We start from the raw sequence: 26,524 nt of genomic DNA on the forward strand, positions 1-26,524 counted from the left end.
TGGTTCCATTGTTTTTTCAACATGTGGTTCGTTTGCATGGCATTCCGGAGAATATTGTGTCTGACAGAGGTTCCCAGTTTGTTTCTAGGTTTTGGCGGGCCTTTTGTGCTAGGATGGGCATTGATTTGTCTTTTTCTTCGGCGTTCCATCCTCAGACAAATGGCCAAACTGAGCGAACTAATCAGACCATGGAAACCTATTTGAGATGCTTTGTGTCTGCTGATCAGGATGATTGGGTGGCTTTCTTGCCGTTGGCCGAGTTTGCCCTTAATAATCGGGCTAGTTCGGCTACTTTGGTTCCGCCTTTCTTTTGTAATTTTGGTTTTCATCCTCGTTTTTCTTCGGGGCAGGTTGAGCCTTCTGACTGTCCTGGTGTGGATTCTGTGGTGGACAGGTTACAGCAGATTTGGACTCATGAGGTAGACAATTTGACGTTGTCTCAGGAAAAGGCTCAACATTTTGCTAACCGCCGTCGGTGTGTTGGTCCCTGGCTTCGGGTGGGGGATTTAGTCTGGTTATCTTCTCGTCATGTTCCTATGAAGGTTTCTTCCCCTAAGTTCAAACCTCGGTTTATTGGTCCTTATAAGATTTCTGAGATTATCAATCCGGTATCTTTTCGTTTGGCCCTTCCGGCCTCTTTTGCCATCCATAATGTTTTCCATAGATCTTTGTTGCGGAGATATGTGGTGCCCGTTCTTCCCTCTGTTGATCCTCCTGCCCCGGTGTTGGTTGATGGGGAGTTGGAATATGTGGTGGAGAAAATTTTGGATTCTCGTTTTTTGAGGCGGAGGCTTCAGTATCTCGTCAAGTGGAAGGGTTATGGCCAGGAGGATAATTCTTGGGTTGTTGCCTCCGATGTCCATGCCGCCGATTTGGTTTGTGCCTTTCACTTGGCTCGTCCTGATCGGCCTGGAGGCTCTGGTGAGGGTTCGGTGACCCCTCCTCAAGGGGGGGTACTGTTGAGAATTCTGCTCTTGGGCTCCCTCCGGTGGTTGTAAGTGGCACTTTTGTGAGTTCTGCTCTTGGGCTCCCACCAGTGGATTTAAGTGGAACTGCTGCTCCTTGGATTTAGCAGTCAGCAGCTGCTTCCACTGATCGTTTATTCTGGCTCGGCTATTTATCCTGGCTCTATCCTTCAGCCAGTGCCAGTTGTCAATGGTTCCTGGTTGGATTCACATCTCTGCTTGGATTTCCCTGATATTCTGACCGGTTCAGCAAAGATAAGTCCTTGCTTGGTTCTTTTGCAGTCCACTTGTTGTGGACTTAATCTTTCTGCACTTTCTATGTTTTTTCTAGTCCAGCTTGTCACTATGGATTTATTCAGTTTAGCTGGAAGCTCTGGGAAGCAGATTTACCCTCCACACCTTTAGTTAGGTGTGAAGATTTTTGTAAACTCTGTGGTGGATTTTTCTAGTTTTTAATACTGACCGCACAGTATTCTGTCCTGTTCTATCTATCTAGCTAGACTGGCCTCCTTTTCTACACCCTGTTTTCATTCTGCATATGTCATTTCCCTCTCCACTCTCAGTCAATATTTGTGGGGGGCTGTCCTATCCTTTGGGGATTTTCTCTGAGGCAAGATAGCTTTCCTGTTTCTATCTTTAGGGGCAGTTAGTCCTCCGGCTGTGACGAAATGTCTAGGGAGTGACAGGAACATCCCACGGCTACTTCTTGTGTTGTGTTAAGCTCAGGAACTGCGGTCAGTACAGGTACCACCTCCTCCAGAGCACGTTCCATGTTGCTCCTAAACCACCAGTTCATAACAGGAGTGCAAAAGTACCTCAACTACACTTTGTTCAAAATATTTGAATAAGGCAATGCAGTTGGTGGCTTCAAAGATGTATGAATGACACTGCTTGTAATTTTTGGCAGGCTTTGCACTTAATGCACAGCGTTTAGGAGTCTTGGAGTATCACTACATGACAATTTGAACATAATGTGTATGAGGCCCTCCTTTATGTCTAATGCAGCAGAATACATTTATAGTCAATCAGATGCTTCTCGGATGGTATTGCATGAATGATAAGTAGCTGATTGTTTTTCAAAGCGTTCAGGATACATTGTCCCGTGGAACCACATTACTCAGGCAAATTGTGCAATCTGTATTATTGTCTGCAATTTGTTGTTGCTCAACTATTTTAGAGCTCTGATTTTCCTTTAAAAACATGGCCAATTGACTGATAAGTCGTACATAAATCTCAGTCACATGTGACTTGCATCAAAGTGCATGGCAAGTAAGTTATGTGTGACCTGCAGTAAGAAATCCAACACATTTGGAAACATTTGAAATTATGTGTTCAGTATGATACCATTGGAAATCATTAGATGTGATTTCGCAATTTCAGTGTCGCACTACATGTCGCAGTGTAGCCCTAGTCTAATCCTGACAAAATCCTCAAATGCATTGTCTGAAATACAGCCACAGATTTGCAATGAATATCCATCATGGTTATATGCTGTCTGCTGACATTCCATAATGTACCTATCTCAAGCCTTTTGGCAAAATGACTTCTGTTATAGCCCAATATTTAAAATTTTAATTCACCTGTCGTGAGCACTCACTGCCATTTTCTGCACATCACTTTCTGTGTTTTTATACATACTTAAATTGCGTGGACATGTTTCAGTGATGAAGTTATGGTATTTGACTCTAGTTCTTCTATGAAGACAACTTCTGGACAGATTTCTTCGAACAGTACATGGGTACATCTTGGTCCCACTTATTGATTAATTCTGAGCTGATGACATTGCTGGACATCTTCTGATTTTTTAAAGGGATGCAATTAAAGTGATTGTGTGTTTTTATCTGCTGCTTCGGTGACTGCATTTACGGTCCTTAACATTGCTGAAAAATACATGAGGATTCTTAACCGTCATGCAATACCATCAGGGAGGTTTTTTATTGACTTCAAATTGATCCCACAGGTAGACAATCACTCCCAACATGCAGCAAATGTCATTACGAAATATGTTCAGAATAAAGAACAACAGGGGTTCAAGAAATAGTAATATGGCACCAAGGGAGCCCGACCTCAACACCATTGAGTTTATGAGGGATTACATAAAGAGACAGTAGAATCCTCATGGTTGCCCATTTTTTGGTGCATTTTCAAAAGAGCCTCAACAAATCATCTTGAACTCCAGTGAAACGGTTGTCATTTGGCAGTAGATCTGTTCCAATGTGCTATAATTATTTGGGCAGTGCTAGTTAGGAAATATATAAATAGTAGAATGCATTGTATGTGCTTACACTGAAGACTGAAAAATGCGCATTGCTTTTGCTGCCAGCTACTGGCTGATGAATGGATGTGAAAATTAGGCATTCGGTCTACTCGTCACAAGCTACCATAAAATCAGCTAAGAGGAGCCTCACCGCTCAGTGCTTATACGTTTCTTGTAAACTGCTACAAACCAGTTTAGGATAGTCTAGTCGAAGGAGAAGAACAATGCACTACTTCTCCCAAAATGCATTCCAGTCCATGCTTAAGGTACATCTGTGTTCATATAGTTACCTCTGCAATAAGGAATGTTAGCACCCAAAACCATGAGTAAATCCATACTTCCAGTGTGTTGCCATATAAAACCAACCAGTGAAGGTCACTAATTCAGCAAAGCATTACCTGAACTGTGCTTTCCTATAACAATTTCTCCAAGGGAAGAGAACTGCACTGTATTTAACCTGAGAGGCCCTAACCCTGCGCACAGTTCACATGGAGAGAAAACCTCCTCTCAGGCAAAACAATGAATGTACTCCAATCTGTGAATTAAGGGTGATTCTCTTCCTACTTTATCCAGAAAAATTGCTGCAGCTTTTAAAACAAAAGGCCGATCGATCGTCCTAAAATTTGGACTGTAAATACTTTGGTTCATGAGAAGTGAGAGTGCAATGAATCTCAGTGACAGCAATGAGAAACATTCTTGCTCCTAGTGAACTTGCCGACTTTCCACCCCACAGGTAGTCTCCACTATGAGAAAGAGTTGCGGCACACCTTTCTACACGTCCGTAGTTTGTGTGGTGCTTTCATTTTACTTAGTTCTTCATTTGTTAACAATGTACAGATACAGTGTAGTGCGAGTAGTGTGTTTTCATTGTGAAGGCTTATTGGAAAATTAAATCCTTAAATAGGTGCGAAAGTGAGTTTCTAAATAATTTTGGAGGTCGACACCTTGAGGGGTGCAGTTTTTAGAATAGTATCACTTTTGGGTATTTTCTGTCACATAGGCCCCTCAAAGTCACTTCAAATGTGATGTGGTCCCTAAAAAAATGGTTTTGTAAATTTTGTTGGGAAAATGAGAAATCGGTGATCAACTTTTAACCCTTATAACTTCCTATAAAAAAATGTACAATTTTTTTTACAAAGGCACATCATATTGAAGAAATTTCATTAAAAAATAATCTCCGAATCAGTGAGATCAGTGGATCCGTTGAAGCATTCCAGAGTTATTGCCTAATAAAGTGATACTGGTCAGATTTAAAACAATATACTCAATTATTAGCCTTCAAAGCGGCTCAGTCCTTAAGGGGCTAAAGGGGATATTGGGGACTTTAAGAAAAAAGGCATGTAGATGTTAACAAAAGCAACAATCTGTCTGTTGTACTTGGTGTCGGTAATTGACCGCTCCTGCCAGAGATTCAGCTGCTCCCTGTCAACTGAGCAGCAGTTCACTTCCTGGTGACTACTCGCATCATGCTGATTGATAGCTGTCTTTCCCCAATTAGGCAATGGAGAGCCGGCTATCCATCAGCATGACACCAGTATTCCTGCCCTGTCAACTGGAAGACAAACTTCTGGTTTGTTCATATGATGTTAGCGGAAGTTTGTGACCTCTCTGTGCTGGTGGAGAACACCGCTAGGCAGTAGCAACTACTTGCCTGTTAGTGCTTTAGGACAATTTTTTTTTTCTAAAGTCTCGGATATCCCCTTTAAATATTGATTTGATATCTTTTTTGCTCATTCACTTTGCATTTTGTTATTGATAAAAATACAACATTAACATTTTTATTTTTATAGCATTTTTATTCAGTAAGATTTTTCATACTTCTACCTAAAACTTTAGCATGGTATACACACACATGTCCATACACAATATTCATATAAACATAGACCCACAATATATTCAGTATGTGTACGCACATTTTCCTATTGAACATTGCTGGCTCATATACCATAGGGCAGAGGTGTCAAACTGCATTCCTCGAGGGCCGCCAACAGGTCATGTTTTCAGGATTTCCTTAGCATTCCACAAGGTGCTGGAATCATTCTGTGCAGGTGATTAAATTATCACCTGTGCAATACAAGGAAATCCTGAAAACATGACCTGTTGGCGGCCCTCGAGGAATGCAGTTTGACACCTTTGCCATAGGGTATGTAAGGCAATGGTGGCAGACATCCTTTTTATCCCGACAAAGTTTGCATATCAATAAAAAAAAAAAGTTTCCAGTGTGAGGAGTATCAGGAGGGAGGATTTAATTAGTATAACACAAGCAATAAACACTGCCAGTAGTGTTTTCTAGTAGTTGCCACACCTGTCTCCACTGTGAATGTTACTAGCAAGTGACACATTTGGGGAAGTGAACCCTGTGCAATTGCCCATTATGTCTCCCACATCAGTTTGTAGTGTAGAAAGCCCTGGTAATTGTTCATCCATGGGTGCCAACTTTTGGCCCTCAGCTCTGTGGTCCATTATGGTTTAGCATAGTTATTTAAGCAGCTGAGCACATAGAAATTACTGTCAGACACTGCAGGCGGATTGTCTGATTTTGCTAAATCTAATTTTGCTTCTTGAATTAATAATAATAATCTTTATTTATATAGCGCCAACATATTCCACAGTGCTTTATAGTTTAACAGTTTCAAACACAACAGTCATAAGTAACAACATTAACAATACCATAATTAAAGCAAAATAATTAAATTAAAACAAATTAAGGTTACAATTGAGATAAGATATAGTCCTTATCCACACATCATGTCACCAGACTAGCCACGTGACTGTGTTTTTATTCTTTATTAAACATTGTATTACTAAAAAAATCTTCAAATGCTGTTAGAAACTTACAAGCACACATGGGTACAGTTGCCATTGTCCATATTACAAAGCATCTTTCTATAGTCACTTGCTCAGAACACATGTTTTGCACGTTGATTAAAATGTGGATTATGTAAGGGTAAGCTAGATTCTCCACAGCATATGAGCCTTCTGTATACAGTAACAGATGTTCTACTAATCATTACTAATATGTGTACAGTGAATGAATTAAGTCCACACGCTCAGTTATTTGACATGAATGGCTTATTTTAAAATTACTATGATCAAGGTAAAATTGTGCTTGCAAACACAATAGGCATTTAAAAATAAGCATTTAAAAAAAAGTATTTTGCTGGATTTTTTTTGTTTAATACACCTTGTTTATCCTTAGTTTATGTTGTCGGATAAAATGCACCCAATAGAGACATATAGAATTTCATATAAGGATGCAGTAATCGTTAACTTGACATTTTAATTTGCTATACCTTATGGTTAGAGATGATGAAAGTTGTTCAAAGCAAATTGAATTCACCTTGAAAATTTTTCAATTCACATATCGGAAAAAGATTTAACCCCTTTATGACATATGATGTACATCATATATCGTGTCTATGCCTGTGTTGTGGGCTAGCAAGCAGAACCCACATCTTTCTCAGCAGATGATGACTGATTTATTCAGCCATTATCTGCCTCCAACAGCTGCGGATAGAGCGGAGCTCAGCCCAAGGCTGCTAGCTAGTGATGAGCGAGTGTACTCGTTGCTCGGGTTTTCCCGAGCATGCACGGGTGACCTCTGAGAATTTATGACTGCTAGGAGATTTAGTTTTCATTGCAGCTGAATGATTTACAGCTATTAGCCAGCTTGATTACATGTGGGGACTCCCTAGCAACCAGGCAACCCCCACATGTACTCAGACTGGCTAGTAGCTGTAAATCATTCAGCTGCTGCGATGAAAACTAAATTTCCGAGCAGTCATAAATACTCGGAGGACACCCGAGCGTGCTTGGGAAAACCCGAGCAGTGAGTACACTTGCTCATCACTACTGCTAACTAGTGTTGAGCATTCTGATACTGCAAATATCGGGTATCGGCCGATATTCGCTGTATCGGAATTCCGATACCGAGTTTCGATATTGTTGTGATATCGGAAATCGGAATCGGAAGTTCCCAGTGTATGGTTCCCAGGGTCTGGAGGAGAGGAGACTCTCCTTCAGGCCCTGGGATTCATATTCATGTAAAAAATAAGGAATAAAAAAAAAAAATGTCAATCTCTGACAGTGGCATGCAACAGGCATCGGTAGGGGAGTACATCATTCTACACTTCCATCAGCGTACCCGTGACTTCATCGCAAGGTGCCGATGGATTGCTATGACCTCCATGCATGTCATTACGATCCTCCTTTGAAATCCAGTATTCAGCTGCTGCTTTTAGGAGATCATAATTTTATTAATGCATAAAAGTGCTGATGCACGCTTATATATAGTCCAAGCAATTGGATGATTGCAGCTTCAGGTCTCCTAAGGGGACCAACAAATACAGTAAAAAGTGAGAAAAAATTGTTTTTAAACCTGTCACGCCATAGACATTTTTTTTACTCCCCTTCCTCTATTGCATGTTATTTCAGTGTAGCGGCGTTCAAAAAAAGTCGTTCTAGAGTTTCAATTTTTTCTTGTTATGCTGTTTACCAATCTGTTTAATTTATATTTTGATAGTTCAGACATTTCTGAATGCAGCGATAACAAGTATCACCAATGCTATGAATAGCAAAAGTCATGATTTCCTATGAATTTTGACCATGAATCGACAGTCACAGGAGTATTGCAATGACAAGCATGGAGTTCTTGACGACACCATGCGACCACGTGACAGGGTCGCAGATGTGCAGCCGGAATTATGCACTTCCAGAGAGCTCGTGTTAAATACCGCTGTCAGAGATAGACTATCAAAATATCATATCTACATCAGCATCAGTAAAAACTTCAGCTAAAGGTGCAAAAAAAAAATCCCTCACACGGCCCAATATCCTGAAAATTGAAAACATTATGCGTCTTGGAAAATGTCGACAACATCAAACATTTTTTTTAACAAATTTCCATATTCTTTTTTCACTACATAAATGAATAAAAGTATACAGGTTTGGCATCTGCATAATCGTACTGACATGGAAAATCATATTGCCAGGTCAGTTTTACAGTATAGTCAGCGTGGTAAATAAAAATATAAACAATTGTATAATTCCATAAACCAAAAACAGGAGATCAATGGGAAGCTTATGCCATTAAAAAACAAAGTTTATTGAAACATATTATAAAGTTTAAAATTTATACAGGGCTACAGATGCAAAAAGAGCCACTTATATAATAAGACTCAGTACTTGCTGCCATAGCTCCGAAGTGCTTACACAGCACCCCAAGGAAGCCTATCACGCCAAACGCGCGTCGGGGCTATGGCAGCAAGCACTGAGTTCCCCACATGCCATACTTTACTGGCAGCACTATTTGTGGTACTTTATCTACCTCTGACAGGCTCTGTCCGTTCCCTGTCCCAGCCTGATAGGGGCATGAGACCTTTAGTCCTCGGGACTTATTTTCCCTCATACTCTTCAAGGGGGATTGTTAATGGACCCATTGAGGCATTGTATACATGATTTTATTGCTCTGAAGTGTGTCTTTTGTAAATGCTATTAGACACCTGCTGTTACTCAGTGTTCGTGCTTCCTGTCGTCCCCATGTCCACCCATCTAAACTATTTGTTTGTTACGGTATGTAGTATTTATTACTTGCTTATGTTATATGCATATGCTATTAATAAACTTTGTGGATATTGATTAACAAATACAGTGCTGTCCATTTCAATAGACAGATATCTAGGTGCATATACATTTTCCACTCTCCCTTGGGGCACTAAACTCAATATTCGTTGTAGGTTTTTAGTATTCAGGAGTTGCCCCCCCCCCCCCCTCCTTTTCTTTCAGATACTCTGGTTTATTAATTGTGGTTCTGGTGTGAAAATTCTTGTTAAACTAACAATTTTTATGTGAAAATCTGGCCTTCTGATTGTCTCTGAGACACAGTTTTATCACAAGCAATTAGGATTAGCTAATTGGGCCTCCTGGCTGCACCCCAATATTAGGCTTAATGATTTTTAAGTGGAAATCTGGCCTTCTGATTTCTCACTGAACCACAGTTTTATCACAAATGATTTGGATTAGCAAACGGGGCCTCCGGAGACTGCCACCCAGTTTTTGCACAATCTAGTTGGATGCTGGAAGATTGATTTCACACTTTCAGGAGCGGCTTCTCTGCACAGTGGCACTGAGAAAATGATGCCAGCAAAGAAAATGTCCACTTTTTATATGGCCAGGGACAAGTAACTTCAGCAGTCAATCACAGAAGTGCCATGACATTGTGGATGGTTTTTGTGCCCTGAATGGCCGCCGGAATCAACACACATAAAGTGAAGTAAAAAAAAGAGTGCTCCGTTCTTCTAACCTCTCCACACCCCCAGCCTTCAATAAATACTGTTGTGCTCAAAAGTTTACATAAACCAGCAGAAATTTAGCTTTCTTGGCCTTTTTTTCAGAGAATATGAATGATATCACCAAAACTTTTTCTCCACTCATGGTTAGTGATTGGGTGAAGCCATTTATTGTCAAACTACTGTAGTTTCTCTTTTTAAATCATAATGACAACCCAAAACATCCAAAGGATCCTGATCAAAAGATCACATACCTCATTTATTAATACCATGTATTGCCCCCTCTAACGTCAATGACAGCTTGAAGTCTTTTGTGGCAGTTGTGGATGAGGTTCTTTATTTTCTCAGATGGTAAAGCTGCCCACTCTTCTTGGCAAAAAGCCTCTAGTTCCTGTAAATTGCTGGGCTGTTTAGCATGAACTGGGTGCTTGAGATCTCCCCAGAGTGGCTCAATGATATTGAGGTGAAGACACTGAGATGGCCACTCCAGAACCTTCACTTTGTTCTGCTTTTGCTAATGACAGGTTGACTTGGCCTTGTGTTTTGGATTGTTGTCATGTTGGAATGTCCAAGTAAGTCCCATGCGCAGCTTCCAGGTTGATGAGTGCAAATTCGCCTTCAGTATTTGCTGATAACATGCTGCATTCATCTTTCTTTCAACTTTGACCAAGTTTCCTGTGCCTTTGTAGCTCACTCATCCCCAAAACATCAGCAATCCACCTCCGCTTTACTGTAGGAATGGTGTTCCGTTCATCATAGGCCTTGTTGACCTCTCTCCAAATGTAACGTTTATGGTTCAATCTTGGTCTCATCACTCCAAATTACCTTGTTGAAGAAGAATTGAGACTTATCTCTGTGCTATTTTGTGTATTATAGCCGAGATACTTTGTGACATTTGGGCAGTAATGGCTTTCTTCTGGCGACTCAACCATGCAGCCCATTTTTCTTCAAGTGCCTCCTTATTGTGCATCTTGAAACAAACACACTGCTAGTTTTCAGAGAGTCCTGTATTTCAGCTTATGTTACTTGTGGGGTTTTCTTTGCATCCCGTACAATTTTCCTGGCAGTTGTGGATAAAATTTTGTTGGTCTACCTGACTGTGGTTTTGTTTTTACAGAGCCCCTGATTTTCCATTTGTTAATCACAGTTTGAATGATGCTGACTGGCATTATCATATCCTTGGATATCTTTTTGTATCCCTTTCCTGTTTTATACAGTTCAACTACCTTTTCCCATAGATCCATTGACAATTCTTCCGCTTTCCCCATAACTCACAATCCAGAAACGATAGTGGCTGATGAAAGATGCTTTTATGCACACATGCTGATTACAAGCAAACAGGTCACAGGTGAGGATGTTACATTTAGTAACAATTCAAACCCATTTGTCAACTTCTGTGCATGTTATCAGGCCAAAATCACCAGGGTATGTGAACTTTTGATCAGGAACATTTGGATGTTATGGGTTGTTATGATTTAAAAAGAGAAACCATGGTAGTTTGACAATAACTGGCTTCACCAAACCATCAACCATCAGTGGAGAAAAAGTTTTGGTGTTATTATTCATATTTTGGGCTAGAGCGCATTCCTCCTCTGTCCAAGCTGTTATACATTTACCCAGTGGACAGTTAGTGAGTTGTCATGTTCCTGCATATGATTAATGGTTTAAGTATTCATGATTATGTGGACCTTGCCTCTGATGGCGTTGTGCAATTCACACCTCATTTTGTTTTCTACATGTCTTAACAGGACAAGGATGGCATGTCTGGAAAAGTAGTGGCGGCTGTTAAAAACATACTGCGGAACAGACACCACCATCAGTTTTTTAAAACTATGCGTCTCCACCAGCCAGAATATCAGCATTTTAAAGGTAAGTGATTTGGTAATGCTGTCACTCAGGATCATGGCTAGTGGGTGGGTAGAGGAGCATGTTCTCTTTCTCTTGGGGGTTCAGGGACAAAAAGTTGAACACTTCCATGGGATGGTGTGGAGATGCTCTGTGACACTGGTGGTGGTGGTACTGTCAAATGCTCTCTTTTTCTGGAAGGCAGGTGGCTTTGCTGATCATGACCTTGGGGAAAAGGTCAAGATCACAGCAGAAGAAGGAGCAGGATGAGGCTCAGATCTGTTTAAGGTGTTTAAGGTGTTTACTCCACTGTATCTCATGCTTGGAATTTGGATGCCTCTTCATACAGGTGGTGTTCAGGTTCAGATGATTTATGTCTTGCTTCAGGCTCTGACGGCAACCACCATTCGCTTGTTGTCAGCACATTCACTGAAGAAATGCCAGTCCAGGGAGATCTTTTGTGCTGGGTTTTGTAAGCAGATATCAGCAGCACATTGGGCAGTATCAGCTGACATACTGGCTAGGGGCCACCTGCTGTGCCTTTACTCCCTGAATCCTGCTCCCTCTTTTGCTGTGCTTCTGGCCCAGCATGTATACCTCTTCTTCCTCCGAACTGTGAAGGTCACTAGGATGGCCTTCACTCCATGTGGAGTCTAGGACCTCATCATCCCCCACATCATCTTCTACCCACTCCTCACCCCTTTAAAAAAAAATGGATTAATATACAATGTATAAAATGTATTGAAAAACTTTATTGGACAATTATAAATACATATATAAAATCACTGTTCACAAAAGGTAGCCCAAAAGGACACATGGTCCTATTAAAAAGCATGGGTCTAAGGCATATATAATATTAGATAGGCAATCATAATCAGTACATCAAGGTAGTAGTCATAAAAAAAGCTGGTCACCCAGCTACATATGCACCAAGAGAGCAATATACGAAACAATATCTGAGTACCAAAGCAAGTGCCACTTAGGTGTAATTTATGCTGCTATGATGCACATAGAACCGGAGACCAGACTATGTGAAACCTTCATCCAAATATCAATTAAGTGTATCATAACAATTTTAGCAGGTCAAAATAAATGGTATAATAGTGTATCAAAGTGCCACAGGAAGTATGCCGAGGAGCCAAGCATCATCTCGATTCACGTTTTGCGTTAGCTTTGTCAAAAAGGGTATCCACTCCTCACCCCTGCCTGTCTTGATGCTCAGCACACTGCGGAAAGATACTGCAGTTGGCGACTGTGTTTCGTCATACTCTGAGATGTGCTGTAGTTGTACACTGACCATGTGCACTTACCATCCCATGTGGTTTGCCATCAGTCTCTTTCACTTCTGGGGCAGAGCCAGGTGGATGGGACATGGAACCCAAGCCACTGGAGTCATTAAACAGCAAAAGAGACTGCTGCATGCCTTGGAGCTCAGACTGCATGACTGATTTACAACGGGGTGAGGTAGAAGCTGGATAACCATGGTCCTCGGGTGCCAACTTTTCACTTTCTGCAGTTGATTGGGTGAAAAGTAATGCAAAGGAACTTAAGGCACTCTCAGCCATCCAGTCTGACACCTTTTCAATGCCTTGTGGACTCAACATTCATGAAGTGGTAGTCGGCCCTACGAAGTGATGCAGAACATTCTGTCACATGCATGTGTGGCACCCCAGAGTCCGGTTGCCAAGGTGACATTGCCTCCCTCTAAGGGATGATGCCATTCCTGGAGGCAACAAGGAAGGTCCCCATGCCAGGTAAGACAGTGCACATTTCAATTCCTGCTCCAGGCCAAAAAGGGGAGCTTCCTTATAAATTCTGGCCAGCAGGTGGGGTTAGTGAGTCAGAAAGAACTCAGCTGAGAGAGTAAACAGGGGAGTTGTCACGGAAATGGGAGCCAACTGGAGCAGGACAGTGAGGAAAGAGAGTTGGCAGTTGGTCTGTGGAGAGGGAAGGGACAGGAGCAGAGACAAGAGCTCTGGGGAAAAAAAAAAAACTGTGTATAGCTGACCCCAGATGGGAGCACTGATAAAAAGGATGCCAGAGTCCTTGGCTGGGTGGGTGCTGTACACCCTGACAGCTGAATCTGGAGGGCAGGGGACTTCAAGTTCCTTGGCCACACCGAAAACCTGAAGGCACAGTAGCAGACCAAGAGCACGGGGCTGACAGTGAAAAGGACAGTGCCCAAGAAATAGGCTTAATCTGTCTCCCAAGATAAGTCCCCAACCCCATCTGTCAAGGTGGATCCCCTGACAGCCTCCAGGCAAGCCGGACTCAATCCGTCATCTGTAATTGGTACCCCAGATTGCATCTACTTTCAAGTAAAAGGTAAAGAAAACTGCACCTCTCTGTGTTCTTCACTTATTCTCTGCACCACAACATTCGCCACCATCTGAACAATCAAATATATTTGCCCTGGGGCCCCGCTCTACCTGTGGGGAGCTGAACCATCTTTGCTAGGTCACTATCAGCCCCAGTGGACTTAAACCGCAGCGTCGGCCACCCATTGCCAAACACCATGGGTGGCGTTATGACCAAACATCAGATAATTATCCTCCATTTTATGACACAGAAAAGGATCACGGCCCCGTGACCTCCCCCATATAACTGTATGGTCCGATTCCAGGTACTCCACAGCCATGGCGGGCATGTCATAAGCACCAGAGGAAGGTGTTTCATTTGGGCATGAAGTACGTACAGAATGACCACATCCTCTCCCTGCAGTACTTACACCACCACCATCAGCCACATCTACACTAGCATCACCATGACCACATCCACATCTGCAATTTGATGCTCTCATTTTTGGAAGTGATTTTGCTGGACACTACTCACATACACCTCTGGAAGAAGAGAGCAGTGAAATGGCACCCATCGAGAGTAAGGGGAACACAAACAGCTCCACAGTCTTCAGAACCATTCTTCCAGAGGTAATATTACATGCCTATCAGCTCCAAATTTCTTTACCTAACTCTGGGACATTGGTGTTTATTGGGGTATTGTCCCTGGGAGACCTTTTTGGTGGTGTCATACTACTGCAGAGCATTGGTAATGACTGCATCTATGTACACCACTGCTTCTGCATTCCCTGGGACTCACTTGCTTACAGCATGCTATGTAGGAATCATTATATAGCATTTTTAGGTTGTGATAAAGGACAGGTTTCCCTTCTAAAAATAATAAAATTGTAGTTATCAAAGAGGAACTCTTCCTGCACCTCTATTGAGGTCCGATGTTAACTATTAACGCTGAACTTGACTATTAATAAGTAATATCCACTTAATAATACCTCAACGTTATCTTTTCCTTATATTACATACTAGCTGACACAAAAAAGTGTATCAATAAAGGATATTTATTACACACTCAAGTCTACTGTGGCATCCCAGGAGTTTGGCTACCATAGTGATACTTCCTTCCTCTCGGGGAGGGGGATGCCATGCCTGGAAATGAGGAGGATCCCTTTGATGGGTAACCTGTACATGCAACATGTTCTGACTCCAGGCCAGAAGGGGGAGCTCTAGACCCAGTTTCAGGGGAGCTTCCCTAGATATATATTCTGGCTTGGAGGAGGAGTTAATGAGTTCAGTCTGGAGTTTGTGTGAGACAGCGAAGGAGGAAGGAGCACTGGAGAAATAAGGAGCTGGAGGCGAGCTGCGATTGGGCTCCCTCCACACTGAAGCGCAGGAACTGGTCACCGGGAATCCAAGGCTGTGTGGGAATGTATGCCCCACAGCAGAAACCGGAGGGCAGGAGATTGAAAGTAACTTGCCCACATCTGCACCCTGAGGTACAGCAACATACAGAGCCCAGAGTCACCATAAATAGAGACCCCTATAAAACAGCTCGCGTTGCCTACCATGCAGGAATGGTCTCACGACAGAGAGTAAGAGAGGATCTTGAAAGAAGCCATAGGCAGCAAGGGACTATTATACAGCATGTTGTGGAAGGCTCCCAATCTGACCTGGGAAAGGGAATTCAACTCATTTCCAAGCTGCCTGGACTCCATTGTCACCTGTTGCTGGTACCCTGTACACCAGTAAAACAGGTAAAGAGACTGCAAACTTGTGTCCTCTGATCTGATATTTCTGGCACCACACTGTCTTTGTCAAATACACCGGGAGCCCTGGGGACTAAGCTTCACCTGTGGGATGCCATACCATCTTTGCTGCAGGGCCATCACTCCCCAGAGGACCCCTTTAAGCAGCGTCGGTCACCCCTGACCAAATACCACAGGTGGCATCACAAACATTCCTATTTCTAATAACCCCTTTAAAGCTCTTCCCTTTAATTTGGACTCCAAGGGCCACTGACCGGATTGCTGCTACCGTGACTTCCCCTTTAATGACCACCGGACCCGGTACCGAGTACCCCCAGGCCCTGGCGGGCCCTCCACTACAGTCTGTTCAGTCTGTTACCTACATATATATTTATACCCAAGCTGGCGACTATAAATATATATATATATATATACATATATATATATATATATATATATACATATACTGATACTACAGCACGAATACGGTAATATCACAACAATATCTCACAGTAAAAAAACATAATTAACTACCCGAATTACCCAAATCACACATGCAATATCAGCCCTCCTATCTATGGCTTACTATCCCTAATGAGGTGCATGAGGTTAGTAAACTGAAATACAGGGCCTAGTAAGAAAAGGGGTTAAAGTTTATACTTAGCCACCATGTGTGTCCATGATGGTCCAGGAAGCAAGAGAGAGCCAAGAGAGCAGATGTCTTCTCTTTTTATGTCCCACTAGAAAGAGGTGTGTCCATCCCCAGGTGTGGGGGGATGATGTCACAGTATATTACCCACTAAGATACATCCCCTCAATCCTGACTGAAACCTGTTTTACCAGCACATGGCAGCTTTGTTTTACAGCAAGCTGGAGGAGGGGCTTCTAGGAACGCATGTTGGGGAATTATATTTATACACAACTATACACATCTCTATATAAAGATGTACATTTTGGGGCACTTCCCTTTTACAGGTTGCCCTATTTGTCAGCCCACCAGCATTCACAAGCACTTTTTTAAATTTTTTACTGAGCAAACCACTTTCCCCTGCAGGCTAGATATTCTGTTACTCTCACTAACAGTTTTAGCACTGGTGGGTTCTATTACGTGGCTATCCCCGCATTTTCTCCCACCATTTCTTACCAGATGCCTAGTTTTGCTGTGTATTTTCCCCTCCTTTTGGGAGGTTTTTTCGCCCTGTCTTTTTATTAATAATTTTATTTGTTTTTATTTTTTATATAGAATAAAAATTATTGGGATTTTATCCCTTTGAGTTGGAATCGCTTCCTATCTAACGGCAAAAAAGCATATTAGATTATGTTGAATTATTGATTTTGAAGTGTCTAATGCTTATTATTGGACATATAGGAAAGAGAGATGGTGACAGTATATTTATTTTTAGGCACACTATTCGTATAGACACAAGAGTGGAGTAAAATGATTTCCTTGGCCCACAAATGACAAAGAGGCTGCTGCAGAGTAGATGTAATTTTTAGGTACACTACTCACAAAAGACAGTTGCATAGTAGAATTATTTTTTAGCTCACAAATGGCAGAGATGGCTGCAGAAAATATTTATTTTTTAAGGCAAACTACTCCTATAGATACAGCTGTAAAATAAAATTATTTCTTTGGCCTACAAATTGCAAATAGACGGCTGCAGAGTAGATTTATTTTTTAGGCACACTACTTGCAAAAAGACGGCTGCAGAGTAGAATTATTTTTCCTTTCCAACATGCAACGTACACTCCCTGACAGAAGTTATGTCGCTTATCCATGTTATGTAAATTAAAGCTTATAACCTGACATTAAATTCATCCATATAAATTTTTCTTTTGAAAGCTGAAACCCTCCGAAATGTGGTTTAGGTTAAGAAAATAAATTGGCATTAATGCAGAAATATTGATCAGTTAATGGACACAGAATGGTCAGATTTTGGCAAGACAAAAGTTTTGTTGCCTGGTCATATAATGCACCCAATCCTAGTTTATATCCTCACCTGTGCTCAGTAAATGATCGGTTAATTAGTGTGTGTATAAAATGAAACCCAGCACCTCAGACCTTCACTTGAACTGCAACTTGAGCTCTGACAACATGTCAAAAATCCACCCAGCTACCAAAGCCTGGATTATCAAATGGCAGAAGACCAGATTAACTGCAGAGGTGGCTGGCACCTTTAATGTGTCTCAGCGTCAAGTGCAAAGAATTAAAAAAAGATTTGAAGAGACTGGAGATGTGTTTGATAAGCCCAAGTCCAGCAGACCCCGCAGGACAATTGCTCAGGAGGAACATTTGTTGGTTAGAAAATCCAAAGCAAGCCCTCTTCCACTGCAGCAGAGCTCCAACAGGCCTGGTCACCTCAAGTCCCCATGTCAACTAGAACAGTTTGTAGGATTCTGTCTCGAAATGGCCTCCATGGTCGAATCAGTGCCCAGAAGCCAGCACTAAACAAAAGGCAAATAAAAAAAGCGTGGCATTTTCAACATCCCACAGCCTGATAAACAGATGGACGCTGGAAAAGTGGCAGAAGGTGGATTTCTCTGATGTATCTTCAGTAGAATTACACCACAGCCGCCACAAATACTGCAGGAGACCTACTGGAGCACGTATGGATCCAAAATACACCCAGAAAACAGTTAAATTTAGTGGTGGAATGGTCGTGGTCTGGGTTTACATTCAGTAAGGGGGTGTGAGATACATTTGCAAGTTGGAAGGCAACATCAATAGCCTAAAATATCAAGAAGTATTAGCTACCTCTTATATTCCAAATCATAAAAGAGGTCAATTTCTGCAGCAGGATAATGCTCCATCTCATACATCCACTTTTACAACAAAGTTCCTCCAGGCAAAAAAGATCAAGGTGCTTTAAGGACTGGCCAGTCCAGTCACCAGACATGAACATCATTGAGCATGTTTGGGGTAGGATGAAAGAGGAAGCTTGGAAGACAAAACCAAAGAATCTAGATGAACTCTGGGAGGCATGTAAGACTGCATTCTTTGCTATTTCTGATGACTTCATTAATAAATTGTATAAATCATTGTTGAACCGCATGGATGCAGTTCTTCAAGCTCATGGAAGTCACACAAAATATTAAATATGACTCTAATAGCACCACAGCTTCATTCACCAATGTTATGCAACATATATTTGTATTTTAAGTTAATTATTTGTTTGAATATCACATTATTTCTGTGGGAGACAAAACTTTTGTCTTGCCAAAATCTGACCATTCTGTGTCCATTAACTGATCAATATTTCTGCATTGATGCCAATTTATTTTCTTAATCTAAACCACATTTCGGAGGGTTTCAGCTTTCAAAACAATAATTTATACAACAAATGGATGAATTTACGTCAGGTTATAAGCTGTTATTTTCATAACATGGATAAATGACATAACTTCTGTCAGGGAGTGTATATATATATGGAGCTGAGTGCCACCGCATTCAAATGTGGGTGTCAGGTCTATATGAGAGCTGACACCCTGCAGCAACACCAACAATTGGTGCTAGCACTGTCATCCAGGTAAGGGAGCAAAGTCCTGGGAGCCTCATATTCTCATCATTTCTCTTTGGTTTCCATGAACAAGTCTGAGGAGTGCCTTCTTCACCTAAGATCTGTGTTCAGCTACAGTTACAGATGACTAGTGACCTGAGTGAATATAAGGTTAGAAGGCATGTTTTGTAACATTCTGTAGATTAAGGAGTGGATAATTCATCTGTTTCAATGGCATGAGCGCAGTTCTCATTGCTATTTCATCAGCAAAAAACATTATCCTTAGTCATTTTAGCATTTGTCCGCCCTTGGGCAAGGCACTTAATTATGGCTAGTTATTGGGGCAGTAAGTTAGCATTTGACAGTTCCTCTATTTGTCCCTGTGTGGTTGGGTTAATACTGCTGATGTTCATGTTCATGTTCATCACATGATAGCACAGTGAAAAAAACTTAGTGTAATTTGTAAGAACTAATGTTGGGTGAAAAGTAATAGCTCATCTAAAAAGCCTAATTGCCTCTTTTCCTTCTTCTGTCCACACATACACTTGTAGTTTGAAAGATTTAGTCATCTTCTACAGCACTGAAGTTATGGATGACATTTTGGTAATCCACTGTTGACAGAAACCCTCTAAGCCAAGCAAGATGAGAGAAGTGTCTTCAGACTGTAATAGTAAAAGCAGACAGAGATAAGGAAGATGAAACGGCTGAGTTAGTTAATGGTGCATTGATGTATCAGTACCTGAGCTAGAAGTTAAAAATTAGTGTGGAAGGTTCATTCTTGGAATGAGCTTGCTGAAGCTTCTATAAAATCAACTTTCGAGTTTGCCCAGAGTTCTGGAGTAACCATCGGAAACATGACTCAATTAACCCAATTTGCTTTACAAAAAAAATCTGAGCAGAGCGGTTTTGGTTTGTTTTTGCTTTTCATTTTAGTGTTGTGACTCGAAATACAATGAGCACCAATGACGTAAGTTGCAGGCTTGCAAACTTTGGCCATGACAGTGAGTAATACCTCATGCATGATATATATATTGCAAGGTTTTACTCACTCAGCTGCGGTTTGAGGTAAGAACAGGAAGCGGTTTCCATAAAAATGTCCAGTCATGTTTATTAGCCCCATAAACCTGCTTAAGTTTAAGCAAACAAAAAATAGCATTCTGCAGCACAAAGTGAAAACAAACAGAAAACAAACAGTCCATATAACACTGCAGGTCTGCCCGCTCTGGTCAGTGTCTTAGCAAATAAACACTGGAGGCCCCCACACTTCCAGTCACATACCATGTGCCAAACAACAGCCTCCATTATATAGGCTGCTAACCACACACAGAGGTGAGGAATGTGAGTAGCTAGGCCCGCTCATCTCTCACAGCTACCCATAACCTGGTCCCACGTGCAACAAACGAGCCTCTTAGTTCTTACATGCACTGGAGAAAATACTCGGGGTTACATCACAGAGACCAGCCATCTCTGTGACACATACCTCCCATCGACTACGTGACCTTTAGCCACCTATATATATATATATATATATATATATATATATATATATATATTTTACTTTTATGCAGGATGCAGCCAAGCTCATCAATATTTGGCTGGTAAACTAGTGTCCTTGTCCCTGTGGGGTGCACTTTTATAGTGTTGGGCAGTCCACCTATCCTAATAGTATGGGCATCACTAATAGGTTGTAAGCCAGATAGTGCACTACATCTGTGTGAATAGCACCCTATGCAATCCTTATTTGTGTGCATTTCTAAAAAAAAAGGTGTCCACCCCCTCCATGAAGTGGTTGGTGTGTAAGTGGTTGCTTCATTAGTTTTTTGCACCTGTGTAGCCTCCGCTTTTGTCAAGGGGTGCTGCTGCATCCTGTAAGTACATTAGCTATTTGACTTGTGTTGGTAAATACACATGTGAAAATACCATAAAATTAACCTTTATTATAAATGTTAAAACCAAAAGTGTGCACTTGACAAAAACCATCACCAATTAAATGCAAGCGTACTACAGGACAGGCCGGAGTGGTGCCAAGCCCTACGCTTTCTCAATGCACCCTACCTGCCTGCGGAGGTTGGCACCCTATTTTCCTACGCCGTGGCGCCCCCGTTCCTCGCTGGATCTACCTACTATCCTTGTAATACCCTGACAGGACCGGGAAGGAAATTCTCACACATACAATGTGTGGATATGGATAGTTTGGAAGGACATGGATATGTCAGTATAAATATCTAGCTAGAACTAGGGTTCTCAACTGAATTGGTAATCTGTGTCCCTTGCTCCTTATACATAAAGTTTCCAGCCAGAAAAAACAACGGCAGATAGAGATGCTTCATCAGAGAACTGAAATATACACGTGATCATGGTCTGTTTACACACGTATTAGGGTCTCAAGGTGCTGTTGTGACAATAGGGAGATGTATCTGCTGTGATGTCAAGCATATCCCATGCAACCTTCTAATGTTTAAATATCAAGCTGCAACCTTCATTTTATAACAGATGCCTAAAGCAGCCACATACTGTCTCATTCTTTGGCAACATAGTTATTTTTTACGACCCCAGTGCTGACCAGATCACGAGACCACATTATATCTCATATAAAGAATATATATGTCCCTTTAGACTCAACGCGTTTCTCCCCTTCTAATTCAAAGAGGTTCATCAGGAGTACAACCAGATAATAAAGGATTACTTAACTTATGTGAGATTTCAACATGTCATCAATAAAGTAGATAGCTGCACCACCGGGCCGGTCCCCTATCTTTGTAGCGCTTACAGACAAGTGCTAAACCTTGTGCATTTTATGGGCTCCAAATCATTGCTGCGCTCATAACACCTGGATACCTGGGAGACCTTCCCCACTGCCGGCGCTTCTGCATCAGTGCCCCTGTGACGTGTATACCGCATATTCAAGACGCCCTGGCATCATCATAATGCGCATCGCCGCCATACAGGTCGGCGATTCTTTTCAGGCGCCGATTAATCCTCAGCCGCGCATGCACCCATCGGTGTGGAGGTGCCGATAAACACCAGACTCCAAATGCCTGGACTTACAGTGCAAAGTGCGCACGCTCCGAGGAAGACACCATGCATGCACGCGCTATACCATAGAAGATATCGAGTGGGACCACACACTCCTGCGTAGTTGTAATGCGCGATACTACGCAGGCGTTAATTAGTCCTCAACCGCGCATGCGTCCCCTAATGTTGGGACTCCGATACTCCAGGTTCCAAATGCCCAAACTCATGGTATAATATGCGCACGCGCCAGAAGAATCATGTACGCGCAAGCGCTCTAAAGTATCGGCTACTGAATGGGATACCCTAATACACACGCCTGCATGGTTATAAAGAGCAGCAGCAATATATAAATCAGATCCTACGCATGCGCGTATATGATTCTTCTGGCGCATGCGCATATTATACCACGAGTTTGAGCATTTGGACCCTGGAGTATTGGAGTCCCCACATTGGGGGACGCATGCGCGGTTGAGGACTAATTAACGCCTGTGTAGTATCGCGCCTTACAACTACGCAGGAGTCTGTGGTCCCACTCGATATCTTCTATGGTATAGCGCGTGCGTGCATGGTGTCTTCCTCGGAGCGTGCGCACTTTGCGCTGTAAGTCCAGGCATTTGGAGTCTGGTGTTTATCGGCACCTCTACACCGATGGGCGCATGCGCGGCTGAGGATTAATCGGCGCCTGCACAGTATCGCCGACCTGTATGGTGGCAATGCGCATTATGATGACGCCAGGGCGTCTTGAATATGCGGTATACACGTCACAGGGGCACTGATGCAGAAGCGCCGGAAGTGGGGAAGGTCTCCCAGGTATCCAGGTGTTATGAGCGCAGCAATGATTTGGAGCCCATAAAATGCACAAGGTTTAGCACTTGTCTGTAAGCGCTACAAAGATAGGGGACCGGCCCGGTGGTGCAGCTATCTACTTTATTGATGACATGTTGAAATCTCACATAAGTTAAGTAACCCTTTATTATCTGGTTGTACTCCTGATGAACCTCTTTGAATTAGAAGGGGAGAAACGCATTGAGTCTAAAGGGACATATATATTCTTTATATGAAATATAATGTGGTCTCGTGATCTGGTCAGCACTGGGGTCGTAAAAAATAACTATGTTGCCAAAGAATGAGACAGTATGTGGCTGCTTTAGGCATCTGTTATAAAATGAAGGTTGCAGCTTGATATTTAAACATTAGAAGGTTGCATGGGATATGCTTGACATCACAGCAGATACATCTCCCTATTGTCACAACAGCACCTTGAGACCCTAATACGTGTGTAAACAGACCATGATCACATGTATATTTCAGTTCTCTGACGAAGCATCTCTATCTGCCGTTGTTTTTTCTGGCTGGAAACTTTATGTATAAGGAGCAAGGGACACAGATTACCAAGTCAGTTGAGAACCCTAGTTCTAGCTAGATATTTATACTGACATATCCATGTCCTTCCAAGCTATCCATATCCACACATTGTATATGTGATGTGAGAATTTCCTTCCCGGTCCTGTCAGGGTATTACAGGGATAGTAGGGAGAGCCGGCGAGGAGCGGGGGCGCCACGGCGTAGGAAAATAGGGTGCCAACCTCCACAGGCAGGTAGGGTGCATTGAGAAAGCGTAGGGCTTGGCACCACTCTGGCCTGTCCTGTAGTACGCTTGCATTTAATTGGTGATGGTTTTTGTCAAGTGCACACTTTTGGTTTTAACATTTATAATAAAGGTTAATTTTATGGTATTTTTGTAAGTTGCTTTTTGGGGTGTTTTTCTGTGAATTTAGTGTAATGTACCCCAAACATTTATTCTTTGACTGTGAGATAATAAATACACATGTGGTCAAAATTGTTGATACCCCTCATTTAATGACAGAAAAACCCGCAACGGTCACAGAAATAACTTGAATCCGACAAAAGTAATAATAAATAAAAGATCTACAGTATGAAAATGAACAAATGAAAGTCAGACATTGTTTTTCATCCATGCTTCCACAGAATTTTAAAAAAATAAAACTCATGAAATAGGCCTGGACAGAAATGATGATACCCCTGAAAATAATGTAACAAAAGGGACATGTTAAATCAAGGTGTGTCCAACTAGCATCACAGGTGTCTACAATCTTTAAATCAATGAGTGGACCTGTATATAGGGCTACAGATACTCACTGTGCTGTTTGGTGACATGGTGTGTATCACACTCAACATGGACCAGAGGAAGCAGAGGAACGAGTTGTCTCAGGAGATTAGAAAAAAAATTATAGGCATACATGTTAAAGGTAAAAGTTATAAGAGCATCTCCAAGCAGCTTGATGTTCCTGTGACTACAGTTGCACATATTCAGCAAAAAATGAAGAAGAATGCGGCAACACTCACTGGACCTGTGATTCAGACTTTTCCTTTTATTGAAGAAACTGTAAACACATCTTCACGGCACGGGGGAGACAACAAGCAAATTAGGTGAGCGGGGAGAGGACGACGGCCGTTTCACGCCAACACCACTGTGTGGACCCGTGGAAGCACCGGTGTTGGCATGAAACGGCCGTCGTCCTCTCCCCGCTCACCTCCTTTGCTTGTTGTCTCCCCCGTGCCGTGAAGATGTGTTCACAGTTTCTTCAATAAAAGGAAAAGTCTGAATCACAGGTCCGGTGAGTGTTGCCGCATTCTTCTTCATTTTTTGCTGCATATTTTTGTCTTTGTTCTGGATGCGAGCACCTCCCAAGAATACTGGGCTCTAATAGTGACCTCTGAATATCATGTTTTAACTCGCTCATGGGGCAGTGCTGCTACATTTTCCTTCTTAAGATTTTACAGTTGCACATATTATTCAAAAATTTAAGATCCATGGAACTGCAGCCAACCTCCCTGGACGTGGTCGCAGGAGGAAAATTGATAACAAAACAAATTACAGATAATGTGAATGGTAACAAAAGAGTCCAGAGAAACTTCTAAACAGATTAAAGATGAACTTCAAGCTCAAGGAATATCAATATCAGATCGCACCGTTCGTCATTTTATGAGCCAAAGTGGACATCATGGGACACGACCAAGGAGGACACCATTGTTTAAAAAAAAAATGATAAAAAAGCCAGACTGGAATTTGCCAAACTACATGTTAACGAGCTACAAAGCTGCTAGGGGAATGTCCTATGGATAGATGAGACAAAAATTAAACTTTTTGGCAAGGCACATCAGCTCTATGTTCACAGATGGAAAAATGAAGCATATCTCTCAATTCTAAATATTTTTTTTATTAAGAACAGAACACTGTCCCTATTGTGAAACATGGAGGAGGCTCTGTTATGTTTGGGGCTGCTTTGCTGCATCTGGCACAGGGTGTCTAGAATTTGTGCAAGGTACAATAAAATCTCAAGGCTATCAAAGGATTCTAGAGATAAATGTCGCAGGTCATGGGTCTTGCAAAAGGATAGTGACCCAAAACACACAGCTAAAAACACCCAAGAATGGCTAAGAGGAAAACATTGGACTGTTCTGAAGTGGCCTTCTATGAGCCCTGACCTAAATCCTATTGAGCATCTTTGGAAAGAGCTGAAACATGCCATCTGGAAAAGGCAACCTTCAAACACAAGACAACTGGAGCAGTTTGCTCTTGAGGAGTGGCCAAAATACCTGTGGAGAGGTGCAGAAGTCTCGCTGACAGTTACAGGAGTCAGTTGATTACAGTGATTGCCACAAAAGGTTATGCAACAAAATATTAAGTTAAGGGTATCATAATTTCTGTCCAGACCTATTTCATGAGTTTAATTTAAAAAAAAATCTGTGGAAGCATGGTTGAAAAGCAATGTCTGACTTCCATTTGTTCATTTTCATAGCTTTTTTTATTTATTATTATTTTTGTCAGATTCGAGTTATTTCTGTGACCATTGTGGGGTTTTCTGTCATTAAAATAGAGGTACCAACAATTTTGACCATGTGTGTATGTCTGCCTTTTTTCTGCTATCTTTCATGAATATTTTGTTTCTCTTTGCTATGTTTCCGGTTTATTACATCCTAAAGTTTTGCCCGAAATCAGAGTTCTACAACCACTGTCAGGGTCCCTACCACCTCATCTTGGAAAGTCAATAAGATAATTAGGCATTTGAATAGTCTTCTCTGCCTCCTTTTTCTCCACGTCATTTGAGAACAAGGACTAACTGTTCATCTCTTCCAATGAACCAACTGAAATAAGTTGTTGTAATGAAGCACCCTTAGTCCCTGGGGTGCTATGGGTTAGAGGAATAAGGGGCAGAAAAACTATAGGTGTCATTGATGGAATTTAAACTCCACTATGTAAAAACATTAATCTTATGGCTGAAAAGGAGAAGGTCTGAACAGAAGACAATCTAAAACTAAACCTAATTGTGTTGCTGTCAGAGGTAACATAAACCTTATGTGACAGAGAAGAGGGATATTCCATTATGCTCTCCATTTCCTCCTTTGCTAAATCAAGTGCCAAAGCAAAGGAGGCCAATTGAGACCTGCATTTGGTACTATTACTTCTGATCAACATGTGCCAGCCCAGCAGTGCCAGTGGTGCTAAAGCTTCTAGCATTTCCCACATTTTTTGCCATGCTATTTTTTTCTCACACTACCATACAAACGTTTATCATCTTTTTTTTGGACACAAGTTT

The sequence above is a fragment of the Ranitomeya variabilis genome, chromosome 5 (genome assembly GCF_051348905.1).
Source record: "Ranitomeya variabilis isolate aRanVar5 chromosome 5, aRanVar5.hap1, whole genome shotgun sequence".
NCBI lineage: Eukaryota > Metazoa > Chordata > Amphibia > Anura > Dendrobatidae > Ranitomeya > Ranitomeya variabilis.